Raw genomic sequence first — 15,000 nt, 5'->3', positions numbered from 1 at the left:
GTAGTTGTGGCACAGGGGCTTAGTTGCTCTGAGGCATGTAGAATCTTCCTGGACGAGAGATTGAGCCTGTGTTCCCTGCCTTGGCAGGTGGATTCTCATCCTCTGTGCCACCAGGGAAGGCCTCTGCCCATCTTTTAACTGAACTGTTTTTATGCTATTGAGTTCTATAAAATTTTTCCTCCTTAAGATTAAGAGCTTGGTACATAGATGCTCGAGAAGTCTGTCTTAAATGATTATTTCTCAATTTTTGTGTAATGCACCACCTGTCTGTGGTTTTTGGTTATCCTTCTAGTTTAGGAAATTTTGACTCATTTCCCTGGTTTCCACATTATTTGCCCAATTTTCCCTGTTTTCTTTATATTTATATATTAGTTCTTACTGATCTTTTTTCAATACCTCACCTTTTTTTTTTTTTTTTACTATTATAAAGTTTCATCAAATTTATTTTGATTTACTTATGTTGAACTATAGGTATTACATACTCTCTGTAGTTACTTCTTTTCCCGTAGCAGTTTTCTGTGGTTATAATATGTGTGAGTAGGACTCTTGGTTACAAGTGGGAAAGACTAACTCTAGATTATGTAATACACAGAAAATTTGTGTGGAGATAGTGGAGACTCAAGGACAGGAATGTAGTTAGGCCGGCCCAGAAACAGGAAGTGGAAGGCTGCTAAAATCTCAGGCAATATTTATTTATTCTGTCTCTTGTTTTTTCTTCTGTTTGCTCACTTTATTATCTCTTAGACATTTAATTCATACCACAATTTCCTTTTTTTTTTTTGGTAATCTTTCCTGGTCAAAAGGATGGTCGATATTAAACTAAGGCTCTTAGTCTCAGTTGCATATTCTCAGGGTTGGAATCACCGCTGTGATTGGTGGTCAGATCACCTCTGTAGCATTGACATTTTAGGCTGAATGATCCTTTGTGGAAGTTGTCCTGTGCATTGAATTTAGCAGTGTCTCTGACCCTATCAGCGAAATGCCAGTAGCACTCACCATCTAACTGTAACAACCAAAAAATATCTCTAGATATTGCCAAAATTCCCTTGGAAGTAAAGTCACCCCTGATTGAGAACTCTAATCTAGAGTGTACTTGACTGCTCTGGGCTTACCACTGTGTGAGAAGGATGTTTCAGAAAAGCCTTGTGAGCTAGACAGGTCCTCAAAATGTCTGAAAAGTGTTTCCAGTTTTTTGTAGCAGCTATAAATTTAACACTGTTTTTCATTATTTTAGGTGTTTCTTTTTAAAATATTTTTTTCTCATTTAAAGTATTTGATATTAATATGTTTCTTATTAAAATCTTAAACTGGCACTGTAGAACTTGCTGTTTTTGGTCATTACTCTGAATCTCTAAATTTCTCAATCTCCTGCTGATTTGTTTCTTTTCCTTGAGGGTGAGTGTATATATATGTGAGGATGTTGGTTGTTTTAAGATAAAATTTATGACTTTGGTAGCCAGACAGGCATAGGTAGAATATACTGTTTTTTTTTTGGGGGGGGGGGGAGGGGATGCTGCATGGCTTGCATGATCTTAGTTCCCTTATCAGGGATTTAAACCTGGAGTTCTAACCACTGGACTGCCAGGGATTTCTCAGTTATCTGATATATTTAATTTACAGGTAAGTAAACTAATGCTTAGGTACATGAAACAAGTTGATTATGGACATGTAGCTTAGAAGAGCACAAAAAATTAGGGTCTAATTTTTATTATCTTTCTAGGTTTAGTTTGTAGTTAATCTTTAGTAGTATTTATGTAATAATAATCAGTGTTTATGTGCCAGGCTCCATGCTTCAGATGTTCTCTCATTAGTCCTTGGCAAATAATGAAAACGGGTCTCATAATAAGACATGTCTGACTCTTAATGCTATTCTCCTAACCATTGTGCTTTAATAGTAACATCATAGCATTGGGAAAGGATTGGGTGCTTGTGTCCCAGACTCTTTATTCTATGATATCACTTAATCCTCAGCACAGCCTTGGAAGCTATACATACTAACTGGTTTTACCTATGAAGGCGTTTAGCTGAGAAGGAGTAAGTATCTTACTTACCTTAAGGCCACATAACTTAAGGAAGTTAAGGCTTAACTTCCTTAATTAAGACAGGAAGCAGAGCCTGACTTGACTTGTGGTTTTCCCAAGTTTCTGCTGCACCTAGGGGGAAATATTACACTGATGCTCCACTGTCTTCACAGAGCTTTCATGATAATAAAATAGAAGGAAAAATATAATATAATGTATATCAGATCAGATCAGTCGCTCAGTCATGTCCGACTCTTTGCAACCCCACGAATCGCAGCACGCCAGGCCTCCCTGTCCAACACCAACTCCTGGAGTTCACTGAGACTCAGGTCCATCAAGTCAATGATGATATAGTTCACTTTATTAAGGATAATAAATATTACCATTTTGTTTATTTTGAGACTAGTCTTCGTGCACTTGTTTGTGACTCTTTAGGAATTTTATAAAATTGAGTTTAAAAGAAATACTAATAAAAGAGAGCTAGATAATTACTGTTAACAGGAAAATAGTTTTTAAAAAAATCATATTTAAGAGATCATTTTTTATCCTACCAGGAATGACTTTTTGTTTGCTCCCTCATCTTGATATAAACAGTTTTCACACTTTGTAGTTCTTGAAGCTTTTGGGTTTTCTAGTTGAGTGCTTTTGATTATAACAGCAGTCAGTGCCATTTATAAGTATGCTGTTAATATTGTGGTTGCTGGTGTTAGACTATGTAGGTTTAAATCCTGGATTAAATTTATGATTTAACATACCAATATTTTGACGTGAGTGGAAAATAAATAGCTTGCTGCGGTAATACATAGTTGCTAAGGTCTCTTAAGGTTCTGAATTTTTTATATGTATCTGTTTCCTCATCTGTAAAATAGTCATGTGAAATATTATAGAGTTATGAGAATTAAATAATTATTATATGTAAAATGCCTCATAGAGTTATGAGAATTAAATAATTATTATATGTAAAATGCCCAGAGGTACGTGATAAATCTTAAGTCCTCAAAAATTGGGTTTCCCTGGTGGTTCAGATGGTAAAGAATCCACCTGCAATGCAGGAGACTTGAGTTTGATCCCTAGGCTGGGAAAATCCTCTGGAGGAGGGCATGGCAACCCACTCCAGTATACTTGCCTGAAGAATCCCCGTGGACAGAGGAGCCTGGAGGGCTACAGTCCATGGAGTTACAAAGAGTCGAACACGACTGAGTGACTAAGCATAGCATAGTATGTTTTTTTAAAGTTGCCTTTCTAACATGTTTGTTGGTTAATATACTTAACAATTATGGTAATATTAAGACTGAGATAATTTTGATAACTTAATACCAAGCAGTATATTGTATTTAGGTTTCTTCTGTGTCTAAGTGTAATTCCCGGATTTCAGTGCTTCTGAATATATAGGTAAGTATAATGTATAGTTTTATTTTGGTACAGTTATCAGCATTCTGATTGGATATTTCTAGCTCTTCAGTTAGATCAGTCTTCTCTTTCACAGAGGGCACTTCGAAAGTATCCTGAAATGCCTTCTCATTCATATGAATAGAATAATTGTAGGGGCCTTAAGAAAAAAAAAGGAAATGGTGAAGCAGTGGAGTGAACGCCAGTAGAAGTGTGTGTTATATGTGGGTACTCTGGGGATCATGACTCTCCATTGATGGGAATCATTGTAGATCTGGGCCTAATGGAAACTAGAGCTAGTAAACCATTAGAAATCAAGACTGCATACTCCATCTTTCTCTTTTAGGGGCTGTAAGGTTTTAACAACTTTTTTTTTTGCTCTGTACATCTGTTCGGTTTTTCTTTCTTCCAGCTGGCTTTCTCTGTTTCAGCTTGTGGTATATGGAGTGTAATGGCTGCTTAGCTTCTTCAGCATGACAGCTCACAGTGTATTCTTTTGGCATTTATCCCTGCTGCTAAATGGCTCAGTCTTTTTCTCTTGTAAAATTTAAGACATTTATTTATTTACTGAATGCTCAGTACCTTTGTATAGTTCAAAAATCAAATGGTGCAGAAGTGTTTCTGCGACCATGTTTTCCTTGGCCAGTCAGATTTGGGCAATCCAAACCACCAGTTTCTTGGGTATACTTTCGGGGGGGGGGTAGTGTGTGTGTGTGTGTGTGTGTGTGTATCCCCCCAGTCCCCCAGTCCTTTTTTTCTTTAAGACCAATGGAAGCATATTGTGTAGACTGTTTTGCATCTCACTCCTACCCCTCCTACTTAATTTGTCTTAGAGATTCTTCCATGTTAGTAAATAAAGAACTTGCTTTTTTTTTTTTTAATGCATGGCTTTTCATTGTATGGATGAATTATTTGTTTTCAAAAGGTACTGTGTAGTGAAAAATGTATCATTTTAAACATATGCTAGGAATAGCTATAGAATAAAAGCCTTGAATTGGAATTGCTGACAGGATATAGGGATTTCAGAATAGCCATTTACTGAATAACTGTCTTTACCTTTTTGTATACTAAAATTCTGTGTGCATTTGGTTTTGTTTCTGGATTTTCTGTTCTTTCTGATTTGCCTAATTATGTGTCAGTATCACACTGTTTTAATTATTGTGTTTTTATGATGTGCATTATAGCATGGCGGTTAATAATATATAGACTTCTGTGCTAAACTGCCTTGCTTTAAACCTTTACTTCCTTAGCTGTGTGATCTTGGGCAAGTTACTTAATATCCCTGTAGTTCAGTGTCCTTATTTGTAAAATGGAGATGATAATACCTATCTATAAGGTTGTTATAAAAAAATAAATGAATTAATAAACTGCTTATAGATATAAAAGCAAAGTGCTTAGGAATAATGTTTGGCATGTTATTAGTGCTATGTAAGTATTAGCTCTTCATTGTTTCTACCATCCAGTCTGGCTAGTTCATTTCTCTGTATTTGCAGAATATTACTGGCTATTCCTCCTTGCCTTTTTTTTTTTGTATTAACTTTAGAGTCAGTTGGTTTGTCTAGTTAGATAGAATAGGTTATGGGTTAGTAACAATAGCTCCTCCCCACCCCAGTCTTAGGGGATTAACATGTCAAAAGTTTGTCATTCACAATACCTGTTCAGTGAAGATCACTGTGTGTATTGGGGGAGGGGGGTCTTGGCAGAGGTGGGAGAGGGATTCTGCCTATTTGGAGCTTCCCTGGTGGCTCAGACAGTAAAGCTTCTGCCTGCAATGCAGGAGACCTGGGTTTGATTCCTGGGTTGGGAAGGTCCTCTGGAGAAGGAAATAGCAACCCACTCCAGAACAGAACATGCGTCCCATGGAGGGAGGAGCCTGACAGGCTACAGTCCATGGGGTCGCAAAGAGTCGGACACGACTGAGTGACTTCACTTTTGTCACCCAGAGACCCAGGCTGACAGTCTTACATCATCATTCTAGAATGCTGGCAATTGCATTGCAGAGGGAAGGAGAGATTGTTGAATCAAGTGCTAGTGGAAACTTTAAAAACCAGAAGAGGCATCAGATCAGATCAGATCAGTCGCTCAGTCGTGTCCGACTCTTTGCAACCCCATGAATCGCATTTCTTATATTTCATTGACCAGAGCAAGTTGTTTGTCATCACATCATGCCATGGGGATGAGGAAAGTGCAGTTTTGCTATGTGCCTGGGAGGATGGAGAGCAATAATTAACTACCTTAGTTTGCTCTGTTGGTTGCTAAGTATTAGGTCATTCTTTGTGTTATATGCAACACACTTTTTGTTGTTTAGTCGCTAAGTCGTGTCTGACTCTTTTGCAGCCCCATGGACTGTAGCCCGCCAAGCTCCTCTGTCCCTGGGATTTCCTAGGCAAGGATATAATGCAACACACTAAGCCTTTCCTTTAGAGAGAAGACCCAAATTCTATCAAGTAACTATGCTGAGCTCAAAATCTTTAATCTCTGAGTCTGTCAGTCAGATTCAGGGGAGTGTTCCTTGGTCCAGACAGCTGTGAATAAAAGATGTTATCAGCTGGTCTGTTAGAAAAGCATCTTAGTATCTTCTCAGGTTCTTTGGTTGTGGGAATGGAGATGTAAAAATAACTTCCACTTTCAACTCTATATATGTCTATATTATTTGACAAAATTTTTTACAGTTAGCAGATACTGTGTAAAGAGAAATATCTTAAAGACAACCTACCACAAAAGAATCCTCTTACATCCTATTTATGTTAATTAAATAATGTTTAAGTGACACAGCCAGAGCTGGACTGTAATGTAAGACTTATTCTAGCCCACTGTGCTTTCCAGTGTACCAAGCTGTCTCTCTTAATGCATGGACTTTGGTGTTACAGCTTTTTAACAATAATATGAATGTAGTTTTTGTTGTTGTTGTTATTTGCAATGCATACAGAAAGGAAAAAAGTTTACTTTGAGGAGGATAATTTTGGGGAAGATAATGAAAGTGAAGAATTATCTAAGACAGTTCCCTGTGTTATTTGTACAAGTATAAAATGTTCATTTATTACAGAGATCTTGCTTCATCTTTAAACTAGAAAAGGGGGTGAAAATCCATATATTTACTACTCGTTTCCTTCATTTCTCTAAGGGGAAAGGAAAAAAATTAGTTTGTTTTACTGTAAAAGTGGCATATTTCATTATAGAAAAGAAAGAAAATGAGCAAAAAGTAAAACAAACCCCAAACCCACCTTCCTGTTCTGGTGTGTATCCTTTTAAACTTTGTTTTCATAGTTTGTGTTGTTAACTAAAAAGTATATAAAACGTGTGTGTTTAGTCACTCAGTTGTGTCTGACTCTTTTGTGACCCCATGAACTGTAGTCCACCAGGCTTTTCTGTCCATGGGATTTCCCAGGCAAGAATATAGGAGTGGGTTGCCATTTCCTTTTCCAGTGATCTTCCAGACCTAGGGATAGAACCTGGGTTTCCTGCATTGGCAGGCAGATTCTTTACCACTGAGCCACCAGGAAAACTGTGTATAAAACATTCATGAAGTTTTTTTGTTAATTATTTTTTTTACTTTATATATTTCAAAACTTGTAAATTTCTCTTTCTAGAACTTCTGTTTTATTTATCCTCATTACATTATTTAACTTTCATGCTTTTGTCTTAGATTTTTGTTATTCATGTTTCCTTAGATAAGTTCTTCATTGAAGCCCTCTTCTGTATTCTTTGGAGCTCATATTAAGTATATTTAAGGCCAGAAAACATTAATGGGAGAGACTAGAGAAAAAAGCAGAAGGCATTTCAGCAATTATTTCGGGGTACTGATCAGGATACAGATCAGTCACTAAATCACGTACAGTCCAGCGTTGCTTAATTTGCTGATATAAACCAAAACTAAGAAAGTGTGACTTTCTATATGTGTATTTAAAAACCTTTCCCCTTTTTCAGTTCAGTCGCTCAGTCGTGTCTGACTCTTTGCGACCCCATGAATCACAGCACACCAGGCCTCCCTGTTCATCACCAACTCCCGGAGTTCACCCAGACTCATGTCCATCGAGTCAGTGATGCCATCCAGCCATCTCATCCTCTGTCGTCCCCTTCTCCTCCTGCCCCCAATCCCTCCCAGCATCAGAGTCTTTTCCAATGAGTCAACTCTTCGCATGAGGTGGCCAAAGTACTGGAGTTTCAGCTTCAGCATCATTCCTTCCAAAGAACACCCACAGCTAATCTCCTTTAGAATGGACTGGTTGGATCTCCTTGCAGTCCAAGGGACTCTCAAGAGTCTTCTCCAACACCACAGTTCAAAAGCATCAATTCTTCGGCGCTCAGCTTTTTTCACAGTCCAACTCTCACATCCATACATGACCACTGGAAAAACCATAGCCTTGACTAGATGGACCTTTGTTGGCAAAGTAATGTTCCCCTTTTTAAGCTGAAGTAAGATATTCCTATGGTCTTAATTTTACTTTGAATAGCACATACTTAGTCTGAGGAACTGGCTCGAAAATAAAAATGTGGAGGAGGACAGCAAGGTTATGTTCTATTCCCTTTAAAATGTCATGAGTTGTTTAACTTCTTTCAAGAAGAAGGAAGCGTGGGTTTACTGTCTAGTTTTTAGGTGATGATTTATAAAAGAATGGAGAAGGCTGTGGAGCACTCCTACAGGGCTAACAGCTAATTTGTTACTATACATAGCAATGTGTAGAAATGTAATGGAACCGAGGCTTCCTTTTTTCTTTTCCTTTTTAAAGTATTACAGTTTACTGGGTCTGTTGCAGTATAAACAATCAACAATATCAAATTGCATCGAATAATTTTATCCCAATGTGCTAAGATTAATTTAACTGTCTTTAAGTCTTAAAAGGATTTTTTTTCCTCACAAATATTCTCCTTTAGGATAGATACAGAATTTAATCATAACATTGTGTATCTAGTATACTTGTGGCTTGTGAAGGAATTTTAAAAGTTGGGCATAGGTAGCTGATATTAAAAAAATATAAATCTCAGGAAAGGAAATTTTAGTTAAAATGATAGGAAATGGGGACACATTTTGGATAGAAAGCAGGGATCGCCAAAAACAAAACAGCAAAACATTGTTTCCAAAGAGAACATCTAAGTGGTACAGAAAAAACTGAACATAGCCAACCTGAGATGATAATCCTTAGAACCCCCTGCTTACAAGGTTGGCTCCTGACTGGCATCTGGTAACTTGGATTTTGAGAGGGTTTATTTCCACCATTCCCAGAACTGTGAAGAGTGGTTCACTGTCTAAACTGTTAGCACAAACAATGTGGTTTATGCTAAACACCTACTTTCCTTCTGGGAGTCCTACGAAGTAGGTAGAGGGTGTCTACATGACCAGTCCTAAGAAAAACCTTGGATACTGAACCTCTAAGGAGCTTATTACTTTGTGGACAATATTTTCACATATTGTTAAAACTCATGACTGGAGGAAGCGTGTGTCTTTTGTGACTCCCCTGGGAGAAGACTCTTGGAAACTTGTCCCTGGTTTCCTGCAGCCTTCACTCCATCTGACTTTTCACTTTGTTGATTTCGCTCTGTATCCATTCACTTCAATAAATCATTACTATAAGCACAACTGTGTGCTAAGTCATCCTAGTGAATCATTGAACCTGGGTGTGATCTTGGGTACCACTGCCCACCCTCCAACACAGCAGTGGATCCAAGGAATTTAAACTGGGTTGTACCGTGCTCATGGAAAAAGCTTCTACATGGAAGCGAGCAATAATGTTTTTTTTTTTTTTTTTTATGTCTAAATAGGGCTTCCCTGGTGGCTCAGTGGTAAAGAATCCGCCTGCCAATGCAGGAGATGTGGATTTGATCCCTGGGTCAGGAGGATCCCCTGGGGAAGGAAATGGCAACCCACGCCAGTGTTACCTGGAAAATCCTGTGTACAGAGGAGCCTGTGGGGTCACAAAGAGTTGGACACGACTGAGCAACTGAGCACACGTCTAAATAGGGTAGTAGATAGAATAAGTGAAATTAAAAGTAATTTGGGGGTCTGCAGGAGAGGGAAAAAACTCTTAATCTATGACTGAGAAACTTCAGTCCAAGGTTCTATTATTGTGAAAATGGATCTTGATGGCAGGCTATCTGCTAAGGTTCTGTACCTCATAGAAATTTTATTCTAAAAAGAGAACTTAAAATGAGACAAGTATGACGCAATGCACTGTGATATAAAAAGCACAGGGATGTTGGAGCTAGACAGGTTTCAGTCAGAATTGGGGTTTATTAATTGTGTGCATTGTTTGAACTTGCTTATCTCTTCATCATAAAATGAGGATGATAACACTGGCCGTGCAGGCGGCTTGATCGTTAAACAAGATAATGTGTACAAATCTCCTACCACTATGTGTCGCACATAAATGGCTTTACAAGTTGTTAGTCTACTTTTCTGTTTTTCAAGATTTAGAGAGATTGGAGAAATTTAAAGGAGAGAAAGAGAGTGAAGTGAAGGGTGAAGCTTGTTTTTCTCTTATTGGTTTGATGGGAAATTGGGTAGGAAGGTTAGTGAGGAGAGAAGAATCATTAAGTTTTAGAACATGGAATTTTAAATTTATCTTCAAAATCACCCAGGAACTTTTTATAGTTTAAAAACTAAGAATATTTTAAGTGCAAACTCAAGAAGGGATGAGAGGAGGCATAGCAACTCGATGAATGTGACACTTGAGTGTTAGCAAGTTTCGGTAACTGATTAAACACATCCAACCTAATCTCTCATGAGGAATACTCCCTGGTGATAACGGGACAGTTTTGACTAATTTATAGGCATGATTTCCTATTAGAATTTTTAGAACCAGTGTTCAGAAATAATGGCATCTTAAAATAGAATTGTGTAATTCTGGTATATATGTGTTTTTGTTCTTTTTATAACTTTTTATTTTGAAAGTTATGATTATAGAATAATTACAAGAAAAAATGAAGAACTCTTTTACTCTTTGCCCTGTTTCCCTCATTGTTAATGTTTTCTGTTTCTTTTTTTAAAAATTACTTATTTATTTTTGGACGTGCTGGATCTTCACTGCTGCTCAGGCTTTTCTCCGGTTGTGGAGAGTGGGGGCTCCTCTCTAGTTGTGGTACTCGGGCTTCTCATTGAGGTGATTTCTCTTACCATGGAGCACGGGCGCTAGGGCACACAGGCCTCAGTGGTTACGACACATAGGTTCAGTAGTTGTGGCTCCAGGGCTCTAGGGCACAGGCTCATTAGTTGTGGCACACGGGCTTAGTTGCTCCATGCATGTGGGATCTTCCCGGATCAGGGCTCGAACCTGTGTCCTCTGCATTGGCAGGCAGATTCTTTACCACTGAGCCACCAGGGAAGTCCATCCCAGGTTGTTAATGTTATATATCAGTTGTTTTATTATATTGCCTCCTTCCTTTTCTGCCTTTTACTCCTTTGCTTCCTCTGCTTAACTAGAAGTGTGTGTCAAAATCACCTATAGAATATTAAAAAGAAAAAAATGTGTTCCTGCTAAACCAAGGAAAAACACCCTGCCTGGTAATTTGGATAGGTACATCAGATTAAGAATTAGTTCACTGTAATATGATAATAGGGGCTTCCCCGGCGGCTCAGTGGTAAAGAATCCTGGCAGTGCAGGAGATGCAGGTTCAGTCCCTGGGTTAGGGAGATCCCCTGGAGAAGGGAAGGGCAACCCACTCTAGTATTCTTACCTGGAAAATCCCATAGAGAGAGGAGCCTGGTCAGCTACAGTCCATGGGGTTGCAAAGACTCGGACACGTCTGAAGTGACTGAGCACAGCACAGCCATCATAATAGATGTGAGGTGCTGATATCATTGTGGCTTCAGTTTGCACTTACCTAGTGATTAATGATGTTGAGCATCTTTGCATGTGCTTATTGTTCATTTATATATCTTCTGAGGAGAAATGTCTATTCAAGTCTTTTGCCCAAAAATAAAGCAGGTGTTTTTGTTGAATTGTTGGCCTTTTAAAAAAAATTTATTGATTGATTTTTGGCTGCACTGGATCTTAGTTGCTGCGCGTGGGCTTTCTGTAGTTGTGGCAGGTGGGGCTACTCTTCATTGTGATGTGTGGAGTTTTCATTGCGGCGTCTTCTCTCGTTGCAGAGTGCAGGCTCAGTAGTTGTGGTGCATGGGCTTAGCTGCTCCATGGCATCTGGGATCTTCCCAGGCTAGGTACTGAACCTCTGTCCTCTGTGTTGACAGGTGGATTCTTAACCACTGGACCACCAGGGAAGTCTCTGTTGGTCTTTTTTTTTTTTTCTGTTGATCTTTTTTGAAATGTCTTTTGTTTCTTCATTTAGAATCATTACTCTTACTCACTGGAAAAGACCCTGATGCTGGGAAAGATTGAAGGCAAAAGGATAAGATGAGATGGTTAGATAGCATCACTGACAGAACCTCCTGAGTTCTTTGATCATCTTTATGATCATTACTCTGAACTCTTTCTCTGGTAGATTGTCCCTTAGTTCTTTGGGTTTTTCTCTTGTTCCTTTATCTGAAACATATCCCTCTGTTGCCTCATTTTGTCTAAATTGTTTTGTATTTTTATGTATGTAACAGGTTAGTTATTACATATGTATGTAATAGGTGTGTAATAGGCTTGTAACCTGTGTAATAGGTTTCTCGACCTTGGAAAGGTGACCCTCTGTGGGAGATGTCCTAAGTGTCCTAGCAGTGCACGTCCCTTGCAGTGTCACCCAAGGACCAGGCACCAGCTGGTTTCAGGGTGTTGTCTGGCTTGAGTTTATGGATTCCGTCTGCAGGCTGCTGAGATGTAGTTTTCTTGGCTCTAGTGTCTGCCCCCTGGTGAGTGAAGCTGCTCTTGTGCAGGCTTCCTGGCAGGAGGGGCTGGTGCCTGCCCACTGGTGGGTGAGCTGGGTCTTGGCCGTCAGGTGGGTAGGGCCATGTCTAGGGGTGTGTCTCAAGGCACTTGTGGGCTTAGGAAGTCTTAGGCAGCCTGTCTGATGATGGGTGAGACTGTGTGCCTGCCCAGTTTGTTTGGCCTGAGGTGTTCTAGCACTGGAACCTAAAGGCTGTTGGGTGGAGCCACGTCTTGGTGCCAAGGTGTCAGCCTCCAGGAGAGCTCACTCAGATGAATTCTCCCTGGTATGTTTGCTACCAGTGTCTATGTCCCTAGGATGAGCCACAGCTGGCTCTCCTGCCTCTCCAGGGGACCCTCCAAGACCAGCAGATAGGTCTGGTCCAAGCTTCTATCAATTTACTGCTTTTGCCCTTTGTTCTGGTGCATGAGATATTTACAAGTGAAGTCTTAATTTCCTCTCATTCTGTGGAGCTCCTGCAGTCAAGCCCTGCTGGCCTTCAAAGCTGTATGCTCTGGGAGCTCCTTTTCCTGGTGCTGAACCCTTGGGATGAGTGGTCTCATACGGGACTCAGAATTCTCACTTTTGTGGGAGAACCTCTTAATTTCCAACTTGAGGGTTCCCCACTCAGGGGTGGGAGGGTATGGGATTTAATTATATTGCAGGCCCATCCCTCCTACTTGTCTTGTTGCAGGCCCATCCCTCCAACCACTTGTTGTGGTTCCTTCTTTGTTTTTAGTTGTAGAGGATCTTTTCTGGCAGGTTCCTGTTTTTGTCATTAATGGTTGTTCTGCAGTTGTGATTTTGGTGTGCTCCTGAAAGATGAGCTTAGACTCCTTCTACCCTGCCATTTTGGCTGCTCTCCTTTTTATGGTATCTTGAATTAGATTTGTTCTATGTTGAAATGCCCCACAGACACTTAGGCTATGTCATGGGTTACTCCCATGAAATCACTGCAGAATACTGCTGAACACAAAGCCTGAGGCTTCAGATACCCTGCTTGGCCATGGGCTTGGCAATCTCCTTCCAAGTAATTTTCCTAATAAACTTCCTTTGCATTAAATTGTATTATTAGAAAACTGTTAAAGGAGATTGATTTTGAATTTCTAAATTGATGCTCATTTTATGTAACAGTTCCTGGAGGAAACTATACTTGAAACAGTGGAAACAATGTTTTATCAAGAAACAAATTTGATTCTGTCTTTCAGGGCCCCCATTGAATTCACAATTATGAAATTTTAAAAAAAGTTAAAAAGTTTTGCTTTGACCGTGGGAAAAAATACGCTTTTCAGGTAGGATTGTTAGTGAATTTGTTATGATCAAATACATAAAAATTCAATTTAATAACCAAAAAAAACCTGTTCCTCATCAGTCCACTAGGGGATACTCCAGTGCTTAAGAAGAATATTGAGTTGCTACGATAGTTTGAAAATTATCTCTTAATAAAATTATTACTTTCCTGTTTGCTTACATTTAAAAAGAATACACTTTTTAGGACTGGTTTGGGTTATTAATTTGACAGTAGTAATCATCTTTGGGAGAATTTGCAGCTTTATTAAAGTATAATTGACAAATAGAAATTGTGCAGATTTAATTAAGGCATCAAATTGTATGTTTGCTGTGTTTTAGTGTATGTTCATGATACAGCATGCATGATGTTTTGATGTTTACATTGTGAAATGAGCACTCCAGTCGAGCTGATTAACATATCCAGCACCTCACGAGGTTATTTTCTTTCTCTTTTTTTTTGTGGTGAAGTCACTAAAGACCTACTGTCCTAGCAGATTTCAAGTATACAAATACATTTTTAACTCCAGTCCCTATGCTGTACATTAGATCTCCAGAGTTTATTCACCTTGCATAATTGAAATGTTGTACTCTTTGACCAGCATCTCTCTATTCCCTCCACCTTGCCTGCACAACGACCATTCTGTTCTCTGCTTCTGAGTTTGACTATTTTAGACTCCATGTATAATTGAGATTATGGGATTTCCTGCATTTTTTATAGTGTGCAAATTCATAATATGATTTGTCAGCTGCTTTTTCAGATGGTGTTGTCTTAGATTTCAAGCACTTTAGAAAAACTGGTTATTTCATCCTTAGTACAGGAAAGTAATGGTTCTAATTTATTTTGTAAGTTGTGTTCTTCCTTGGAAGATCAGAAAAGCTGATACATGGTTTTAATTTGTTACAATTTTCTCCGTTTCGTTATAATAACATACATCTTAGCAAGTATAAAATACGACCTTAGTTGCACGTAATGCAGAGGATAATTTATGCTACTGTTAAAGGAATTCAGCAGTGTTTAATATTACCTTGATTTCTTTTTAGTAATTTAAGGAGACTCGATGCAGTTACTTATTGCCTTAAAGAAAAATGTATAAAAAGTTGAGTTCCATTTTTAAGTTAGCAAAGACTCAAGAAAATAATTTAGACTCTTTGTGTTTATTAGGAAAAGGTTATCACACTTAGTATTTCAGAAAATACTTTAGTTAACCAAAAATTTATTGTTTTTCCTAAGCCATTTTTTGATTTTTGTGTGATGTGATTGTATGAGTTTTCTACAAAGCATAAAATTCATTCCTATGTACCTTGAACATAGATTCTTTGATAGTTTTTTTCAAAGAATTTTTTTTTTTTTGATGTGGACTCTTTTTAAAGTCTTTATTGGGTTTGTTACAATATTGCTTCTGTTTTATGTTTTGCTTTTTTCGCCCTGGAGGCATGTGGCATCTTAGTTCCTTGACTAGGGATCGAACCTCCACCTCCTGCATTGGAAGGTGAAGTC

At 38.6% G+C, this 15,000-nt stretch overlaps 1 protein-coding gene and 1 pseudogene across 4 annotated transcripts in view; both read left to right on the top strand.

The window, feature by feature from the left end:
• Positions 1-15,000, top strand: part of ABL2 (ABL proto-oncogene 2, non-receptor tyrosine kinase) — a 103,824-nt gene that overhangs the window by 12,623 nt on the left and 76,201 nt on the right. The window lies entirely within an intron of this gene.
• Positions 1,508-15,000, top strand: part of LOC107133254 (small ribosomal subunit protein eS19-like) — a 51,182-nt pseudogene continuing 37,689 nt past the window's right edge.

This window comes from Bos taurus, chromosome 16, assembly GCF_002263795.3.
Source record: "Bos taurus isolate L1 Dominette 01449 registration number 42190680 breed Hereford chromosome 16, ARS-UCD2.0, whole genome shotgun sequence".
NCBI lineage: Eukaryota > Metazoa > Chordata > Mammalia > Artiodactyla > Bovidae > Bos > Bos taurus.
Note: the sequence above shows the minus strand (reverse complement) of the source record. Positions and strands in the feature narration are given on the sequence as shown.